Consider the following 22,500-nt stretch of genomic DNA (forward strand, 5'->3'; position numbering starts at 1 on the left):
CTGAAGTCGTCTATACTATGAAGTATGCCAATGTACTTGCCTGAAATACAAATCTGGGTGTATTAGGAAAGCATGCCAGCTGAGGACTCCGTGGTAAATCATGCAGAACACAACAAATGCTGCCTAAACCAGCATTCCTGCCCTTTCAGAGCTTGCGTACGCTCAAGGACACTTAATGAGCGACGGGGCGTTCAAGGTCTTGACAAGTTACGCTTCACATACTGAGCTGAGGCTGGATGGAACTTTCTTTACTTGTCATATTAAGCCGAGTATCGACACTTGCCAGAAATCGTGTGAAATCTTTAGCTGTTCAAGCAAAATGACAATTCTGTATGTCGTACATTTTTATTAACTCTTATTCCAGATTTTTAATGCCATTTTTTTTAAATTGTAGTTTCTATTATAGACTGATCAATTAGCTAGAACTCATTTAAAATTAAGTCCTTTCTAAAATTTTCTCTTATACGTTTAAAGATACCTATTTTTTTTTTCATTTATGTTAATGTAAAAATTAATAATCTTGTACCAAAAGAAACTTAGAAAACTTAACTAACCTTATTATAACAAGCTCAATTTAATTTAGCCTAATCCAACTAAATATATTTTAGATAAGTTTACAATAATATAATAATAAACAAACACAATAAAATATATATATTTTTTGTTAGACTTTGAATGGTTTTTCCAAAATTATTGCATACACAAATTCTCGCTAGCTATATTCGCCAAGAAGAGCTTTCCTATTTAAGCCAAAGTCGCAAGTTTTACCTATTCGGCACGACATGTATATATATACATGTATGTATAAATATATATATATATATATATATATATATATATATATATATATATATATATATATATATATATATATATATATATAAATATATATATATATATATATATATATATATATATATATATATATATATATATATATATATATATATATATATTTTATTTTTTATTATCACACTGGCCGATTCCCACCAAGGCAGGGTGGCCCGAAAAAGAAAAACTTTCACCATCATTCACTCCATCACTGTCTTGCCAGAAGGGTGCTTTACACTACAGTTTTTAAACTGCAACATTAACACCCCTCCTTCAGAGTGCAGGCACTGTACTTCCCATCTCCAGGACTCAATTCCGGCCTGCCGGTTTCCCTGAACCCCTTCATAAATGTTACTTTGCTCACACTCCAACAGCACGTCAAGTATTAAAAACCATTTGTCTCCATTCACTCCTATCAAACACGCTCACGCACGCCTGCTGGAAGTCCAAGCCCCTCGTACACAAAACCTCCTTTACCCCCACCCTCCAACCTTTCCTAGGCCGACCCCTACCAATATATATATATATATATATATATATATATATATATATATATATATATATATATATATATATATATATATATATATATATATATATATATATATATATATATATTGTGTTTTCATACGAAGCGACACTTTTCAATGTTGCAGGTTTAATTACTTTTCCTGTACCTAACTGTAACAAAAATAAAATATATATCGGAGTGTAAACCTTTGACTATCATGCTTTTAACTATAAATAAACTTATTAAACATGGTGCATGTATAATTCTGCACTCAAAAAACCAACGTGAGAGAGTGCGTAGGTAAGACAGATAGAGGATGTGTACGTCCACACAGAGGCTGTTTGCTAAGTTGAACTATCCTTCTGATATATAAATTAAAGACTCAAGGGTAGAAAAGTGGAAGACTCTCCACACTCCACTCCCTCCTACTATCGGCGTAGAAAAAAACAGGTAAATACATACACCATAACATATTTAAAAACAGAATGGAATTTAGAGGAAAGATGGAACTAAATGGAAGACGTTGGCTATAATTACCTCTACCAAATTAGTATTGTCTCTCTTGCTACTCGTGTTACTATTGCACTCTCATTCACAAAATTGTGTGTACCAGTGGCTCGACTTCAAAACGAACCAGGCAGCCTGGTTCAGTAGAAATGAGGAACGTGAGCCAGTAGAAATCAGGAACGTAGATCGGTAGAAATCAGGTATAATGATCAGAAGGAAGAGGCTAAACTGTGCATTATTAACCAAGGAGGTACGTCAGTAGGACCCAGGTAAGTTCATCAATAGGAAGAGGGGAAAACTGATCATTAGAAATCAGGTAGGTAAGTCATTAGGGACCAGGTTGACTCGTTAGTAAGAGCAAAGCTGATAAACAGGAACCTGACTCCCCTAACGTTGTGACTACTGTGCAATTAGATGTTTGTAGCTAAGGAAGAAGAGAAATGCTTGTGGCATCCCGCATTCAGTGTTTAGTTCGTCGTATAGTTCCTAAATTAACAACGTACTCACAACTTGGAGATAAATCTTTGGCATTGTTGCAGGCCGTCAAACCTCATTATCAACTCGTGTCTTGAAACCTAAGCTAAAGAATTTGATCTACAATGTGAGTTTGTTGTGACTTTTTCTACCCGCGGTATTGTGGCTTGGTTGTTAATTGTTTCAGTAGACGATATTGTGGGTTAGTTGTGAATTATTCCAGTCGACGGTATTGTGGGTTGTGAATTGTTTCATTCGACGATATTGTGGTTAGTTGTGAATTATTCCAGTCGACGGTATTGTGGGTTGTGATTTGTTTCAGTCGACGATATTGTGGGTTAGTTGTGAATTGTTCCTGTCGACGATACTGTGGGATAGTTATGAAAGATTGTTCCGGACGCGGTATTGTAACTTTTGTTCTTAATTTCCTAAATGTTCCAGTTGTTGCACTAACTTCTCTTGGATGTCATTCCTGCGGTCTTACCACAATTTGAGAAAATGTACTTTCCGGCATCATTTTATTTCTTTTGTCCTCAGTCTAGAATTGTGGGATTTTGTTCTCGTTTTTGAATGGAGTAAAAAAATCTATTCTTTTTTAGGTATTTTTATAGAAATTTATATGTTGTTGTCATGTCTCCTCTCTTCAGCTTTTTCAATCTTCGTAAGTCACATTTTATGTTATGTTCCGAGAGCATTTCAATTGTATGCTTTTGGACCTGATTATCTATACTCTATTGCTGTTTCGTTTTCTTAAAAAAAAATTATAATCAGAACATTTCCCTTTTACTATGAATATCTTTGGCTGTTCAGCCTCTATGGTGATCTCGGAAAAAGTAGATATGCAAAAAGCCATGATTGTTGTAGTAGTTCTAGTTGCAATATCCAAATTGTTCTTTCATCTTTCACAATAAATATCCATATAAATTTTTCTATATGTCACCAAATAGCTTCACCCATTTTTTTCCAACCAGCAAATTGGTCAGAGGAAATGAAGCGTAGGGAGAGAGCCTTCTGCTATATTATCCCAATCCCATCTATCTATAAAGTGTAAGAGGTGGTCGGAATGCAGCTTGTCCTTTTCCACAGATAGTCTCAATCTGCCTTGATCTTGTAGTCTCTATGTATCAATGCATTAAATGTGATGCATCTGGACAGTTGACAAGATTGCTCACTAAAACACTATCTTTCAATACTGTATGCAAATTTTAATCTTTACACACTGGTTCAGACAATCCCTGCAATTCACAATGAACACCATAAGAAATGACAAATCACTTAACTGTTGTTGTATATCAGAACTTGAGGATGTATCCACATTTCTGCATCAACTAGACAAACGCAAAATGTTACTCATGAAATGAAATGAATGAACTCTGCAATATTTACCCAGTACTCTGAAAAATATTCTTTGTTCACACTGTAACCACTCACAGGAAGAACATGCAGTACTCAATGAACTCACGATATGCTCTGTGTTTACAGTAAAGTATTCCTCACTTGATGAACATGATTGTACAATAGATTACCACTCAAAGGGTGAATTCGAACTGTACAACAAATATTTAGTGCACAATATACTGCCGCAGCTTGCGACTATGATAAATTTTATATCTTCTGTTTAAAGTTGTAAAACGAATCTAATTATTTGCTTAAGATTAAAAATGAAGAGCACGGTGAACTTACCTCTGGTGACCAGTGACTTCTTTGTTATTTGTCAAATCCCTCGATCTGTAAGTACGATAAAGGGGTCGTTGATCCCTTCCTTTTATGTCACTGTAACACACGATCACTGTTGACAGTTGTAATTAAAACCAAATATAATATTTAAGTTTGATTTTAATATTTTTGTACCTTGTAATATCGTAGAGGAAACTAGCGGGTTTCCAGTCACTGGTGAAAAACTTTTTTTGTGTGTGGGTATTTTAAACAAGTCTGCATTAGCCTAAAAAAAATAATGATCACATATTCAGGGGGGGGGGGAAATGATCGTGGGAAAAAATAATCTGACGTAACTGTTGATAACTTGGCACTAGAGATGAACTATGCTGGAGGACGAGGAACGTGTGTAATGTTTGTGTGAGCGCGCGACACCAACGCTGTCTGGGTGGTTGCCAGTATGCAAGTGATGGGAGGCTCCTGCCAGCCCTCACAACCACCCAGCCTCAGTGTAGGTACAGGCGCACGCTGGTCACTCCCATAGCACTGGTGGTATTTTGCCTCGTCTGGGATTGTCTTCCGACGCTGGTCTCAGTCATATGATGACCTCAGTGGCTCAGCGGCCGTTAATCAGCTAAAAACCATAATAGGATTTATACCTTTCTGTATACATTCATTCAACCCATCGCCCCAGGTCAATTTACCTTTCATCTGCTTTGAGTTTGTTGAAATAAATATAATAATTCCAATAATGAAACGAGGTTCGAACTCTCTGTGGTACAGACTTCAGAAATTTATATCTATTTTTATACTGTTCACTGTTTCCACTCATGCTGATCCTAACTTATTATTACATTAGACTTTGCTCACACCTGAATATGCAAATAATCCGTAAATAACCGAAGTCGAACCGAAGCATCGTCATAAATTTTTCTCCCTCTCCTATGTGCGGGTTATTTGTCTATTGTTCCGGAATTATTTAATGCTTAAATTACTCAGTTGTATATTTTGGATTTGCTTATTATCAGGATGAGGGATAATTTAACTAAATATTTTATGAAAAATACTAAGAAATTATTCTATTAAAAAAACATGCATAAACGCTCTAGAAAATGAATTACCTAAATAATTCCTAGAAATTTACCCGGTATATTTAATGAGCTATAAAGTGGTATGTAGGCTGTGCTCATCCTTCCACGTCTGTGATGATGATCCACACAGCGTCCAAACGTCAGCAAATTTTTGTAAAATTTGTTGTTGTTCTGGAAGATAAACTGTGAGTCTCTTGACTGAACTGCATATATTTGGTCTCACATTATTTCTCTTACTAACACACACACACACACACATACACACACACACACACACACACAAACAAACAAACAAACAAAAAAACAAACACACACACACACACACACACACACGTACACACACACACAATCAACGTAACTGAAGTATCGTCTTTGTGAGATGAATGTCTGATGAGTTCTCTCATTCCCTCTTTCATTCCCTTTGAGGCTTTACTCTTCTATCCAGCAGATTTTCGCTTTCCCATGTTACATGTAGTATCCTTCTCGTTTCCCTTTCACCATAATCAGTTATTTTTCGCTTCATCTTTTCCGAATCAGTTCGCAGTTTGTCTGTATCTCTGTCTGCTTTCATGTCTTCCTGCCAGTTTTCCTGCCTGCCTTTTTTCTAGGCTATTTGTCCCCTTTCCCTTGAAATAATGTTTTCCTACCTTTATTGACATACCTACCTGCCTGAATTCCTGCCTACCTGTCAGGTTATCTACCAGCCTGTATCCTTCCTATCTTTTCTGCCTGCCTTCTTGTCAATCTCCTTGTTTTCATATCTGCTTCCAATCCTGCATTTTTTTTTTTGGTGGGGAGGGACGAAACCCTACCTTTTTTCCTACTTTTCTAGCGCCCTGACTTCATTCCTGCCTACATATATGCTTGTTTCCTTCCTTTCCTTCCAGTTTCACACCATCGTGGCGTGCAGTGTTGCCATAATGAGCCTGTCACTCACACTCAATGAGAATCCCACCCTCCTGTTGACTTTACCTTCCCCTCTATAATGGAGGCTGACGAATCTTATCTCTGGCTATAGATTCTCAGACCTTTCAGCTGTTGAAGTCTCTCTGTTTTATACACGCAGTTATGGTCTTCATGTAGTGTCTTCAGGAAATTCGTCTTCTTACGGGAAGTTTTACCTGGCTTAAGGCTCTTCATGGAAAGAAGACAGAGTGGGGCTTTGATAGAATTGAAGCGATTCTCATCCAAAGAATTTAGGCTACCTTTCCCTTCCTCGTCTCATCCTTTATTAGCTTCTGTTAGTTCCCGCATAAGTATTCTTCTAGTCGTCACGTTGTTGCTTCCCTTTTGAAGCCTAACATTTACCTCCTCCCTTCTAATTTTTACTTTGACTCCCCTTTATTACGTTCAACCCCACGAAGTGTAGTCTTCCAATTTAAGCTTTCTTATTGCAGTCTCCTTATTTAAACCTCTTTATTGCAGCCTTCCCATTGCAGTTACCTTATTGCAACCTCATCATTGTAGCCTCCTTATTGCAACCTATTCAATGTAGCATCGACAGTAATGGTGTTTCATTAGAGCTTTCTCATTAAAACTGAAGCTTACCGATGAACACTCATCTGTTGTTGCTACTCTAAAGAGTCATCATCTGTTGAAATACCCGGTATCCTGAGGAAGCCTTGTGTACTATATATATATTTTTAATTAAATGTTCTTAATATATTACGACTTGTGGATGTGTCTACGCGTGAGTTGCTGTCCGTTAAGACTGTGAAGGACAAGGGTCAACCATCGTAGCCTAGCATGAGACCAGGCCTGCTCTTTTTGCTGCCTAGTCAGCCAGGCTGTTTCTACTAGTGATCCGCAGGTATCTTCAGGTACCTGCTTCCAGTAAGATGAAGTATCTTGTGTTACGTATGTTGACAATTTTCTCTGACTGTGCCTCTGGCCCCAGTGTATCTCACTAAGTTTGTCCTACACTTAGTCTCTCGTATTTCTGACTCAATATCTTTCGTGTATATATTATGAGGTATCTCTCATGCCTTCGTCCCGAAAGTTTATTTCAATAGTTTAAGACGTTTCCAGTAGCTTACACTCTTGATTTTTCCCTGCACTGATATCTCTCTCGTGTCTTGAAAGGTAATTTGAGCAGGTACAATAATTTAGACGCGACAGCACGCATGTTTTGAAAAGTATTGTCATCGGCATAAAATCTCTTGTTTTAAAAGCTCTCATAATCCATCTTGTAACTTTCATAGCCTTTCCTGCATGAGTATCATTTTATTATCGAATGGTCATCCAACATGATTCATGTCTTCAAGAGCTTGCCTTTCCCTCCTCGGAATGGCTAGTCTTCGTTCTCTATCTTGTGGTTATTTTCCAGATCGTCGTTGCTTTCTCGTTTGAGAAAGTGGAAAATAGCACCACGTTACACCATGCTATTTTCCCCTCTATTTACTGGAAGGTTGAGTTGGTTTCCTGTTGCAGCAACATTGCAACCTCGTGTATTGTATACCCTCGAGAGATTAGCGTTTTTTTTCCTGGGGTTAGCAAATGGAGCATTGAGTCAATGCTATTTCATACTCTGAATGAATATCTAAAAGTTAATCTACTCTTTCCCCCGTACAAAGAACCTGCAACAGTCACTGACCTATAACAGCGAGCATACAGTAAAATTATTAAAAGTTATGATCCTTTAACAACATGGATATTGTATGTTTATTGCAATAAAATACAGTGAGCATAATACAGTGTTTAGTGGGTATAATACATATTAACTACAATACTGTATCACAGAGTTCATGCTGACACATGTAATAATAATATTACACATATATAATGAGTTTATTAAATATAATGAACATACTGCAAATATAATGAGCATATTACTATCTATAACATATAATGAACATAGAATAAAATAAAGTGAGCATACTGCATACATAATACCGAGCATACTGTATAGTGAGTACAGTTACTGTGCATGTTACAGCCTCGGGAAAGTTACTGTGCATGTTACAGCCTCAGGAAACTCTATGTGCTGGCATCACAACCCTATGCATGCGACCAGTATGTAACTTGCAATATAATGACGGGTAATTTCCCCATGGTAACGAGAAAACTTGGGCCGAGATGACAGGAATCCAACCAGACTGTTCTCTCAGTTGGCGGCGGTTGGTCTGTTCTAACCACACTAAATGATTCATTTAGGACTGATGTCTGGTCAGTCGCACTTTGTGATCAGTCCAGTCTGTACATGAGTAGAAGAGTGAGATATACGTAGAACGATAGGAAAATAAAGAAAAGCAACTGTTGAAAGTGTGCTCTCTCTCTCTGTCTGTCTCTCTCTCTCTCTCTCTCTCTCTCTCTCTCTCTCTCTCTCTCTCTCTCTCTCTCTCTCTCTCTCTCTCTCTCTCTCTCAGGACAGGCGTGGCTTGACGCGTACAACCACTACAACAAATGTACAACGTTTGGCAGTTACAAAAAGATAATACTACATATTCACATGTTTTTATCTGTAACTACACATGTGTTTGTAAAAAAAAAAAGAAAAAATAAGAACCTTGTCTATAATAAACTACCATTAATTCTTACAAGCAGGTTATACTAGTGCTTGTTAAGTATGCTCGATGATTTACATATAATACCAGGGCTTCAGAATGCTGTTGGAATCATATGTGAAGAAATAATCTGGGAAAGATACAACGTCGCAGTTAATATCTCATCACAACTACTTGATGAGTGACTGCACGATTGATTGTACACTTCTCCCGAGATAGATGGCCAGTGTCTCCGTGCGTGATGAATGACTGGTGTCTCCGTACGTGATGGATGACTGGTGTCTCCATAAGCGATGAATGATTGGTGTCTCCGTATGTCATGGATGACTGTTGTCTCCGCTGTCAATACAAAGCCTACTAGCAAATGAGCCTATATACACACCTACAACTGGATACTATACCAGATATTTTTATTGTCCTTTTCCGTCAGGCTGAACTGCAACGATAATTTATGCTGGCGTAGAGAAAAAAAAATAAAAACGGAAATACAAGCAGATGAATGCATAAAGAATGAGATAGATGATAATAATAATAATGAGAAATAAATAGACAGTCAGTCGAGAGAGAAGCATCTCTGGACAATATGAGTCTTGAAAACTAAACAAAAAATAAAACTTTAGCCTCATAAGTTTTCCCTAGGAAACTAAAGTTTCTTTATACTACATAATCATCTTAATCATCTCAATATGAATTTACAGTGAAAAAACAGAGGAGACTTACTATTCAAATATAAAATATAATATATGAGGCTGAGTTTAGATACAATGAAATTTTATCGGCTTTCATAATGGACTATTTCAAAACATGTAGAGCTTCTAGACCTTAAATTGCCGCGGTATGTATTCAGGGACAGGTTCCACAGCGAGACGAGCGGAATTTATATTTAAGGCTCGTATTCCGACATGAAATACGACTCAAAAACGCGCAAATTATGTAATGGTTTCGTGCAATATAGGAGAGACGCCGCCATACTTTGCCATAATAAATGATAAATGTCTTCCATGTCAGAAAGTTTTCTTAGTGTTAAGTCCTTCAGATAGTTTATATACATACATACATATATATATATATATATATATATATATATATATATATATATATATATATATATATATATATATATATATATATATATATATATATATATATATATATATATATATATATATATATATGTGTGTGTGTGTGTGTGTGTGTGTATATATATATATCATTCTTCAGTGTCATGACTGGAGTTTCCGAAAAGTCGTAATATAGATTGTAAATTGTTTAAAGAATTCTGAGATTTTGAATCCGAAGCCAAACGTGTTCTGATTCTACACTCTGTAAACGTCCGAGTTACAATAGTTTATTGGGTCAATCGATCAATCAGGAGTTCGTAGTTCTGAGAGCCAATACATCTCTGCTACTCCACTTGCCACAACTTGGTCCATATAGTAATGCTGCACTTATACATACATGCTTTTCTACGTTGCTTCCTTCTCATGGCCAGTCCCTTCCACCCTCTCTCCACCGAGATGACTAACGGTATATATTTCTCATCCTCATATTCCACTCTTTCATCTTTCCACAGAGAAAGGGCACTGATTTCCCTTACATATCTCTTATCCCTTCCCCTCTTCTTACTCGAGACATCTTCCTCTTTTCTCTCCTCTTGCTACTTTTCTCCTCCTCCTCCTCCTCCTCCTCCTTCTTATTCCTTATCTTACAGGTGCATTCCTTCTCCTGAATCTTTATCTCTCTCTGTCTTCTAATCCTCCTATTATCATCAGGCGAAACACTTAAGTCTCTCCACCTTCAGAGAACGACCATTATGCCCGTGCTTCTCCAAGATGCTGAGAATTTAAGTTCGTCGTTAAAAATAATTGGAAAGAAGCATATGGCGAATCCGTGTCCTTGTTGTCAAAATTAAAGTATAACGCAGAGGAGTATTACTGCATTTATGTCGTTGATAAGTGTTTAGTGTTTCCTAACAGTTATATTCACATAAACAAAAATATTCATTATTATTGTATAAAAACAGTAACATTTACGCCTTTGCTTCGATAAAAGCGTCATTAACACTTATCGACGAAAGGCGAGAAACAGGAGTTAATTTGGATTCGGTTATCTCTTGAAGAGGAGTCTGACTGAGGTCGAAATTTACAGGTATCGTTTTTACATATTGTTTCATTTTTCAATTCAATGTTATTTTTTTTTTTACTTTTCACCTGCTCATTTATTTCTGTTCGTGGGCCGTCAAGTGTCCATTCAGGCAGTGTATTGTCCACTGTTATTCGTACTCTTAATAACATGTATGTAAAAGTAACAGGGAAAGGAATGTTTATATTTATTATTTTTCAATATTTAAAGTTAGAATAGAGGAACATTGCAGTAGATCTACTGGCCCAGGCAAGGCAAGTCTTACTCAACTCTTCCTTGACACTTTCTTTACGTAATAAAAACGTGTAGACCTGAACGATATTATTCTTTGCGGAGCAATGATGGGTTGACAGAATACTCTGTTACCAAATATGTTAATTTTGATTCAACTAGAGGCTGGAATCTTACGTAATTTGATAGAAAAGAAAAGTTTTCTTTTTTTACCCAGACGTAAAGATAATTTAAAACTTGTTTTAATCTTAGCTTACTAAATTCTAGCGAGATCTACATTTTCTCAAGAGCAATTCCAATATTTTTTCCTGCATGCAGTAGAGGAAAATTATTTACACTGCATCTTATGGATTTATTATGAAAGTATAGGAATCCAAAGGCTCCTCTCTCAACTATCGTCCCATCTCCTCCTGCCCCCGCGATCCTCATCTTCAAGAAGAGAAATTTTCAACAAGAATAAAGGTTCCGATACCGTAGTTGGTACACACCACAACTAACTCACAAGTTGTAGAGGAGACTTTAAATGACGTTTCGGTTCTGCCCTGGACCATCATCACTCGCAGCTTGTTAATGGTCAGCACGAACCAAACTTCGTGTAAAATTTCCTTCTCAAATTTTGAGTTAATTTCTAAAAGTTTTCCTTCACCGATTCCTTTATTTAGCATTAGTTATTTCTTTCCTTCCCTCTCTCTAATTATCTTTCCCTCTCACCTCCCCTATTGTGGCAGAAAGTTTATTCCCACCATTAATATTGTTCCACGTCCTCTCCCCTATATTTCTTTCATTATCTCCACCAACTTTTCGATGCTATCAAGATTTATTTACAAGAGATTCAACCCGATGCTGTCGCTCATTACAGGCGTCTCTTCCATTGCGATCCCTTTAAGCTTTAATTTCATAGTCTCGTTCGGCCTTTTTTTAATGCCTTTAACTCTATTTAAAAATGAACGTATTATTCCTTTATGGATCTGGTCAAATAAAAACAATGGTAACAGAGAATCCTTTTCATACAACGTTTCACGCAAGTCTGGTAAGCTTCTTCAAGTATATAGGAATAAGCAAATGCACCGCCCTATGAGACGGTGTATTTGATTATTCCTGTGGTCAGGTCTGGGGAAGATATATATACGTGGTTCATCACATCCTTCACTCTCACATTATAAAACTCAGTTTTGGGTAAAACGTATAAAAATAAGGTTCTCTGCTACCAGTGTCTTTATTTCTACTTGTCTAGTTTTTTCTTTGTCTATAACCGCCGTATGGGTTATACGGCGCCTGGAAATTTGAGATAATCGTATTTTTTACCGGCATCAAAACTCCTATTTAATTAAGGAGCAAAGCCACTGTAACACGCTGTGATTTTTACGTTCTTTCATCTCCCTTCTCACCCCGCACCAGCATCCTTGATCCAGCGACCAAAATGCGTTACCGAGATAAATTTGCTTCCTGGGAGTATTCTTATTTAAAATGAGATGAAAACTTGGTAGCCGGGCCGGTTATTACGACAAAAATATATGATACAAACCGACAAGAAAGGTAAACGTTGCTCCCTGCTTTATGTGTTTACGTTTGACCCTCGACAACGAAGCAAAGATTTACTGCACTGGAGAAAGTGTTAGCGGTGTGTTGGTCGGAGTTTTTAGTCCATTACGCGTCTTAGTTTGCCTCGAGAGGCTTGAGACATGTGTTTAGAGTCTTGACAAGTGTTGACAAGGATTGACTCAGAATGAGGGAAAGAGGAAAGTAAGAAGGAAGAGAAGAAGGAGAAGAAAAAGAAGAAGAAGAAGAAGAAGAAGAAGAAGAAGAAGAAGAAGAAGAAGAAGAAGAAGAAGAAGAAGAAGAAGAAGAAGAAGAAGAAGAAGAAGAAGAAGAAGAAGAGGAAGAAGAAGAAGAAGAAGAAGAAGAAGAAGAAGAAGAAGAAGAAGAAGAAGAAGAAGAAGAAGGAGGAGGAGGAGGAGGAGGAGGAGGAGGAGGAGGAAGTGGAGGAGAAGGAGGAGGAGGAAAAGGAGGAGGAGCTGACCGAGGCTTCACTGTTCTTCGGTTTAGCAATCCACAAAATCATCAGACTTGCATACTTTTCTCTTCACTATCATCCCTCATCTCATTTTCGAAAACCCTGCTCCCTCACATTTATCAACCTCGCTTCCCTCCTACTTTCATCCCTTCGCATCCTTACCTCTCACCCCTATGTCTCACTCTACCTCTCATCCCCAACTTCACGGCCACCAGGTTATTACTTTCCACCGCACCCCAACATACCTCCACTTGCAACCTCCCCATCATATTCCCTTTCCACCCCACCCTATCGCACTCCTTACCATCATTACCTTTCTATTGTCGTAGGAAAATTTATGTCGTGCATTAGATGTGGTCCGCGTCCACACCGTCATATTGTTTTTTTCCCTCCTTCCGCCTTATCAACGTCTCTTGAAGCTTCCCAACGTTTCTTCCAGCTTATCAACGTTTCCTCCAGCTTATCAGCCTGCCTTGTACCTTATCAATGTCAATGTTAACTTACCAGTGTCTCACTCAACTTTTCAATGTCTCTTTAAAGCTAATTAACGTATATCATTTATGAATGTCTCGTTAAACTAATTAACGTATATTATTACTTATCAGTCTCGTTAAAGCTAATTAACGTCTATTATTTGTCAATGTCTCACTAAAGCTAATTAACGTCTATTATTAATCAGTGTCTAGTTAAAGCTAATTAACTTCTACTATTTATCAGTGTCTCGTTAAAGCTAATTAACGTCTATTATGTATCAATGTCTCGTTAAAGCTAATTAACGTCTATCATTGATCAACATCTCCTTCAACTTGTCAACATCTCCAACTAATCAATGTCTTCCTCAAATTATCACCCCTAGACAGGTTTTCACGAGAGCTTAGTCGCGTCACCGAATCAGTCATTTCACCCAACTTACGAAGCACGGCTGATAGTTGAGGGTGGATAGGGACACTAGAGTCAACAACCTGGGCCACTCCTCTTGTATCAAATGAGCTTAATATCCCTCTCTTCCTTTCACTCACAGGTGACCCGTCACTCTCTCCCTCCCGAGTTGCATCAAATGTGGGAGTAAATGAATGTAGTGCCCCTGTTGTTAGTGGTGGTGGTGGGTGAATGTTAGTGTTGGTGATGGAATGAATGTCAGTGTTGTTGCTGTTGTTGTTGTTAGTGGTGGTGGTGGGTGAATGTTAGTGTTGGTGATGGAATGACTGTTAGTGTTGTTGCTGCTGTTGTTGTTGTTGCTGGTGGTGATGGGTGAATGTTAGTGTTGTTGTTGTTAGTGTTGGTGATGGAATGAATGTTAGTGATGTTATCGTTGGTATTATAATTATTATTACTAATGTTAATTATTATCAAGGTGTCTAATGAATTTCCATTGCTTTTGAGTGTTGTATGGGTGTGCACTAACCTAGTTGTTTGCACTGATTGATTCCTAGTTCCTGCCCTCCCCCTGTATGTATGTGTGTGTCTCAAATCTCACAAGTACTCTAGATTTAAATTCTTATTATTACTTCGCACAAACAGGTGTATGAGGCACAAAGTTTTCCATTCTGTATGTAACATGATTTGAAGTTTTAATGTATTAGAAAAACTTAGAAGGACAGAGTTACGGAAGAACTAGTAATCGATGCGAAGCTTTTTCATATATTTGAGGACCAATAACACGGACAAAAGTGTACAGTAATAGAGTTAACTCACATCATATATAATATACAATTTAAGTCGTACGACGGATGACACTTGAATGAGAGACAGGTGCAGTATAACAGGTATTAGCAAAGCTTATTCCTTAGGTTAAGTTGATGAGGGATTAGTTGAAATTTTTTTGTTGGTGAGTTTTGGGTTTAAGAAAAACCTGCCAAATATGGGCCAGTGGGCCTGCTGCAGTGTTCTTTCTTTCTTATGTTCTTTTAACGCTATCGTTTATTGGCACTGTTTTGCCCGCAGTGGAGATACACAGAAAGACCGAGGCAGTAAAAGGCAAAAGATAAAACACATGAAAACATACGAATGGAGGGAGACACCAGAATGCCTGCTGGTCCATACTAAACTGTATCTCCGCGGATTTAATCCTTCTAGCTGAAATACTTGTCAAACCAATTATTATTATATCAAGCTAAGATCATTCAGTCTCCTAACCTGATGACTGACACTCAAATGTTGGTTCTCCTCATTGTATGAGCTCATGTCTTTCTCTCCTTATGCATTTTCAGAATGACCAAGGTCCCAGAACCGAAACTCTTTCAGTAAAATATCCTATTGTTTCCAGTTTACGTCATTCTCCAAAACAATATTTACTGACTGTAATAATATTGGTAGAATTACCTACAACATATTAAGTAAAAGGACACAGGTACGTCTAATATGACATCCCAAAGGGCTTAGCACCCTTTCCTTGAATAATAATAATAATAATAATAATAAAAATAATAGTAATAATAATAATAATAATAAAATAATGATAATAATAATAATAAAAATATAATAATAATAATGATAATAATAATAATAATAATAATAATAATAATAATAATAATAAAATATTAGTAATATTAATAATAATAATAATAATAATAATAATAATAATAATAATAATAATAATAATAATAATAATAATAATAATAATTATTATTATTATTATTATTATTATTATTATTATTATTATTATTATTATTATTATTATTATTATTATTATTATTATTATTATTATTATTATAATTTTATCAGTGTTCCTTATTTTCCAGTGGTCCCCGGCTCTATCCACATAGAAACAATTTTACATACTCAGTTCTGAATCTGAGATTGCGGCGAGACATTTCGAACAAGCAGACTGCAGCTCGAAGCCTGCCGCAAGCCTCGACATCAGGCATAAAGAAATAAAGCAAAAATGCCCATTAAAAGAGGTAAGGATTAATTTTCTTTCTCTAATTGTCAAGGCTCAAGGCCTCTTCACGAAGGTTCTTTTTCACAATAAATGAAAATATAGAAGATGGACAGGAGAATAAAAAAGATGATGCAGAGGCCAAAGGAGGAAGAACAAAGCGAAGAAAATGAAAATCGAAAACACTGATGGAAGACGAGAAGGAGGAAGAAGAAGGAGGAGGAGGAGGAGGGGGAGATGGATTAGGAGGAGGAAGAGGAGTGAGATGAAAAGAGAGGAAGAGAAATAGCAAGGCAATAAAGCAATAATATCCGTTGTGAGATATGGAGAAGAAAGAAGAATGCGAGGGGCGACATCTGTAGAAGGGAAGAGCAAGGGAACCGACGCTAAGAGGAATAGGGTGAGTAAATGACAGAAGAGCCAGGAAGCAATAATCAAGTGAAAGGAGAAGGTATATATTATATATGGAACGAGTGAGAGAGAGAGACAGAGAGAGACAGAGACAGACAGTGTGTGTGTGTGTGTATGTGTGTGTGTGTGTATGTGTGTGTGTGTGTCTGGGTGTGTGCTCGTGTGTGTGTGTGTGTGTGTGTGTGTGTGTGTGTGTGTGTGTGTGTGTACTCACCTAGTTGTACTCACCTACTTGAGGTTGCAGGGGTCGAGTCTAAGCTCCTGGCCCCGCCTCTTCACTGTGTGTGTGTGGGTATGTGTGAGTATATGTGCGTGCGTGTGTGTGTGTAACGCCTGCAGTAATGTTCTGATTGCTTTTATTGATGAACTTTTTATTAAAAGGATGGCAATTTTTATTGTATTCAGTAAACCCGTTCATTCAGTGGTGTCGAGGTTCAATTCTCCATATATCAAACTTAGACCTCTCACTCCCCTGGCACATTGTGATAAGTTACAGTGAAGATAAAGAATGAATTTTATAGTGTGTGATGAAGCTCATTTTGTATAGAAGCTAGTTGATTCATCAGTTGTGACCAGTGCGTCAGTTTGCGTCTGGCTGCGTGAAGACGTGGGTCACTCCGCGTCTTGTTGCTGCTGCAAGTCGCAACACAGTTGCGTTTCCCTGTCAGCGTCTCGACGCCCAGATAACGACCCCAGACGTCCAGGTGTGTCATCTTAATATAATTGTGCTAGCCGAGAACACGATGATATACGCGTACGTCATCTGGCAGCGCCTCGGGATCTCCTTGCAAGAAATACGCAGATGGCTCCGTCTTAGTGAAAGAGATGGCTGTACGTCGCCTCGAGATATACTATTAATAATTACTCGATTTATTTTTTATTTTTTCTTAAGAGTTGTAAACAAACATTAAAAATCCTAATAAAGAATAATAATATTTAGAGTGACGATAATCATTTCATCCCTTTTATCCACTTCATTGTATTTTTTTTTCTTTTCGTTGCTTTGATATTGAATTCGTTTATAATACTTATAAGCAGCCGGTGACGATGTCTACGGAGGCAGTGACGCCTTCGTTCCAAGATGCTCTTTACTTTAAAGATTTTAAATTTCTTTTCAGGTTTGAAAAATGAAGCATTTTATTCCCCTCGAAAAATTTATTGAGGTTTTGGACAATATCTGAAAGACATTATACGAGTAAATGTAAAGTTCGTGTTAAGGTTGTCTGTGTGAGCAACTGAAACTTTTCCAGCATCGTCATCTCTCTCTCTCTCTCTCTCTCTCTCTCTCTCTCTCTCTCTCTCTCTCTTTTACACAGGGTTTGACAAGGTTAAGGATCCCTAGCTTTATTGACAAGCTATTTACAGGTTAAGGATTCCTAACTTTATTGGCAAGCTAAGAGCTGTTACCTACATCAGCTCATTTGAAAGCATTTTTATTGTTATGAGACATACAAGTAGGGAACAGGATAAAGTTGGAGCCATCTGTGGGCCAGCATTTTCATTTGATCAACTGATTTTATCTCGTTGACTTCATTATGCTGTACGAATGTGTTCCATACACGAGTCATCCTGGGTATATATGATCTCAGATGGAGTGATGTTCTGGAAAAGGGTACAGCCAGAGTGAAGTTGCTGCTTTCTGCCCGTCTTGTGGTATAAAAGCTTGTTTCACGCTGTCCTCGAAGTGGATCCAAGTGTGGTACTTTGACAATATTGGCCTTGTACATAACAGTAAGGCCACCCACATCCCTCCTGTGTTGAAGGCTCTGCTGAAATGCCAGATCTATCCAGGATGGGTCCAGGCGAGAGATGAGACGTCTTGCTCTGTTCTCTACTCGGTCAAGCAGTCGCAGATGAGAGGGGGGGGCAGGCAAACCAAGAAAGTGGAGCATACTCAAGGTGTGAGCGTACTTGTGCCTCGTACAGAATCTTGCAACCCCTACTGTCAAGCAGATGCGAGATACGGCGAAGTGCTGTAAGCTTCCTGGCTGCCTTGTTTGCAAGATTTACAACATGGTTCTTCATGGTTAGTTTGGAGTCAAATTTCACCCCAAGGATATCAACTTCTTCTCCAGGTGCCAACACCCTCCCATTCATCCTTACTACTGCACCAGCATTACCAACATGGTGTCTAGAGACGATCATCATTTGCGTTTTCTCAGGTGCAAATGTTACTTGCCATATATTTCCCCAAGCTAATATAGCTCTTAGCTGGTGATTGATGTAGCTTAGAGCAGCTGGCATTTTTTCTCTTGGACAAGTGAATATCAGTGTACAGTCGTCTGTATATGCATGTGATTCTGGGATGAGATGAAGAAGGTCGTTGAAGTAGACATTTTATAACAATGGTCCCAGCACGCTTCTTTGTGGAACACTTGCCCCAATAGGATGTCTTGCTGATTCTGTTCCATTGAGAACTACACTTAGAGATCTACCATGAAGGTAATCACTGAGGAGACGTAGTGTAGAGCCTGGAATTCCCAGTGCTTGAAGTTTTGCTAAGAGGCCCTGGTGCCACATCCGGTTGAAAGCGCCAGCAATGTCCAGTGCTACCACACAGCTGACTTTGGATTCATCCAGTGACTGGTGCCACTTAGTGGAGAGGTTTAACAACAGATCAGCAGCAGAATAACCTTTCCTGATGCCATACTGACGATCACAAAGTAGTGAGTGGTAGTCAAAAAACTCTGTCATTTGTCTTGAGATTATTGTCTCAAAGATCTTACCAGTGATTGACAGGAGTGACACTGGTCTGTAGTTGCTGATTTCTGCTCTGCTCTTCTTTTTGTGAACAGGGACTACATTTGCCTCTTTCCATAGAGAGGGCCATTTACACTGTACTAGGCAGTGCTGAAAGATGCGAGTTAGAGGTGTTGCTAGCTGGTCTGCACATCTTCTCAGCAATCTTGGGCTCGACTTGTCTGGGCCCACAGCCTTTTCTTGGTCAAGCGATTTAAGAAGGAAATGCACCTCCTCCTGCCTTATTGTCACCATTGACAGTTTTGACACAGTTCTTGCAGCTAGCCAAGGAAGGTCCCTTGCTGGATCAGGAACTTGCATTTTGGTAGCAAAGTGTTCAGCAAAGAGGTCCGCCTTCTCTTGACAACTAGTAGAGGTGGTCCCATCCTGTCGATTTAGAGGTGGAATGAGTTCATCAGGTGGAATGAGTTCCTTGTCTGTCCTTGACCAGGGACCACCAGGTTTTGGATCCTACCCTACCTGATGCTAGCTTTCTTTTAGTGTCCACCTCCCATTTAGCAATGGCCTACTTTTGAACGTCACCCATATGCCTACAGGCTTGCCTGTGCAAGTTTCTGTTATAGGTGGTAGGATGTCTCTTATACCTTCGCCATGCTTTGTACTTAGCAGTAGCAGCCTCTCTACAACGAAAGCCAAACCAAGGCTGATCTGTAGGCTTCGTCACATATTGTCGGTGAGGAATGTGTTCTTGTTGTAGATTAAGGATGTGTCCAGTGAAGGCTTTCACTTGGTTGTCAACATCCCCTTGGAGAAGAGCATTCCAATCGGTGGTGGCGAGCTCAGAGCAAAGGGCTAACCAATTACCTCTTTCCCATAGCCAGGTTGTGCGTGTGGACTCACCTCGTTCTGTTGGGATCTTAAGTGTAGTAAAAACAGCCTTGTGGTCAGACGATCCAACATAGCCGAGGGGTTGACAAGTGACTATGCCTTCTGCCAGATCACTCACTACTGGGTCAAGGGAGGAGCCAGAGATGTGAGTAGGGAAATCAACAAAGTTTCGCATGTCAAATACTGCAAGAAGGTCATCAAAGTCCCTCTGGATAAGGTGTTGGTTGAGGTCACCAACAATTATGATTTGTTGACAGCTGTGTTGTAGCAGAAGGGAGTCAATATTTTCCATTAGGAAGTTGATGGGGTCTGCATGTTGCAACTGAGGTCTGTACATTGCACATGCTAGTACAGAGGTACTAGTGTTTATGCAGAGCTTGAAGAACATCATTTCAAGATGTGTAGGGGCGGCAACATCAATGTGCTGGGCATGAACACTTTTAGAGAAGCACACAGCAACACCTCCTCCTTGCCGTTGCCTGTCTCTTCTCATCCATGACGTGTAGCCAGCAATTCTTGCAAATTTTTCTCTCTCCCTCCTGCTTTTCTTTTACCAACCTCTGTACATCCCCCTCTCCACTAGCATAAGTCAGGGCGCACTTCCTGTTGCCGTGTCCCTTCCTCTGCATTTAAAACCCTCGTTGGGGAAAAAATCTTTTGTAAACACGAAGGGAGAAGAAGGGAATTTAAGCCGCATCCAAAAACAATTAAAATCACTATCTCATGCCTCTCCACACACACACACACACACACACACACACACACACACACACACACACACACACACACACACACACACACACACACACACACACACACACACACACACACACACACGCACGCACACACACACACACACACACACACACACACACACACACACACACACACACACACACACACACACACACACACACACACACACACACACACACACAAAACTAGTTATGAAGATATATACAAGTACTTCCAGGTTGAGTAGTGATGATATAACTTCAGCCTCGACGGGAACAGAGCGCATTTTGGTCTCCCAGAACGTGTTGCTTATGGAAATATCACCATTAGGAAAAACTGGAGGAGTGTGTCTTACTCGAGGTCCTGCTGACAGTGGCCATAACTCTGAAGAATACTGGTAAAGATCCCCCAGTCACCCATCCCAGTATAACTCAGTGATCCACCGTCGATACTCCGGTGATATTTTTCCAGTAATATTAAGGTGACCATAAAAGGACATTTACAAGGAGGGCGGGTGGTTACTTGATGATGGTGGAGGGTTCTTATTCCAAGGAACTGGAGCTATCTGTATTCTCCATTAATCAAATCTATATACGTTCCATTTCACAGGAGCTGTATGATATCTACGGATTTAGCGATTTTCATAATAATAATAATAATAATAATAATAATAATAATAATAATAATAATAATAAAAACAATAATAAAGATACTAATAAATTTATAATTATTATTATTATTATTATTGTTATTATTATTATTATTATTACTCATTATTATTATTATTATTATTATTATTATTATTATTATTATTATTATTATTATTATTATTATTATTATTATTATTATTATTATTATTATCATTATGATTATTATTATTATTCCAGTTAGTTTTAGAACATTTTAATGTTATCGAAAGATTTTTCTGCGCATTTTCGCGGAAATTCCAATGCATTTTCTGTCTTTAGAAGAGATCTGTCAGGAATAGGCCACATGTTTCCGGTGATCTAATTGTAAAAGTCCGTTCATAAAGTAGCACTGTTACGTTTAAGTAGTCATAATGTAGCACTGTTACGTTTAAGTAGTCTTAATGTAGCACTGTTACGTTTAAGTAGTCATAAAGTAGCACTGTTACGTTTAAGTAGTCATAATGTAGCACTGTTACGTTTAAGTAGTCTTAATGTAGCACTGTTACGTTTAAGTAGTCTTAATGTAGCACTGTTACGTTTAAGTAGTCATAATGTAGCACTGTTACGTTTAAGTAGTCATAATGTAGCACTGTTACGTTTAAGTAGTCATAATGTAGCACTGTTACGTTTAAGTAGTCATAATGTAGCACTGTTACGTTTAAGTAGTCATAATGTAGCACTGTTACGTTTAAGTAGTCTTAATGTAGCACTGTTACGTTTAAGTAGTCTTAATGTAGCACTGTTACGTTTAAGTAGTCATAATGTAGCACTGTTACGTTTAAGTAGTCATAATGTAGCACTGTTACGTTTAAGTAGTCATAATGTAGCACTGTTACGTTTAAGTAGTCATAATGTAGCACTGTTACGTTTAAGTAGTCTTAATGTAGCACTGTTACGTTTAAGTAGTCTTAATGTAGCACTGTTACGTTTAAGTAGTCATAATGTAGCACTGTTACGTTTAAGTAGTCTTAATGTAGCACTGTTACGTTTAAGTAGCAATAATGTAGCACTGTTACGTTTAAGTAGCCATAATGTAGCACTGTTACGTTTAAGTAGCCATAATGTAGCACTGTTACGTTTAAGTAGCCATAATGTAGCACTGTTACGTTTAAGTAGTCATAATGTAGCACTGTTACGTTTAAGTATCCATAATGTAGCACTGTTACGTTTAAGTAGTCATAATGTAGCACTGTTACGTTTAAGTAGCCATAATGTAGCACTGTTACGTTCAAGTAGTCA

General features: G+C 38.1%; 1 protein-coding gene across 3 annotated transcripts in view; it reads right to left on the minus strand.

The window, feature by feature from the left end:
- The window catches only part of LOC128688933 (putative neural-cadherin 2), a 971,397-nt gene extending 966,969 nt beyond the window's left edge, over positions 1-4,428 (minus strand). For all 3 annotated transcript variants that reach the window (XM_070085435.1, XM_070085434.1, XM_070085431.1), the window contains exon 1: positions 4,007-4,428. The gene's annotated coding sequence lies outside the window, so the exon portion shown is untranslated. The remainder of the gene's footprint in view (positions 1-4,006) is intronic.
- Positions 4,429-22,500: the final 18,072 nt, after the last annotated feature.

This window comes from Cherax quadricarinatus, chromosome 16 (assembly GCF_038502225.1).
Source record: "Cherax quadricarinatus isolate ZL_2023a chromosome 16, ASM3850222v1, whole genome shotgun sequence".
NCBI classification, from domain to species: Eukaryota; Metazoa; Arthropoda; class Malacostraca; order Decapoda; family Parastacidae; genus Cherax; species Cherax quadricarinatus.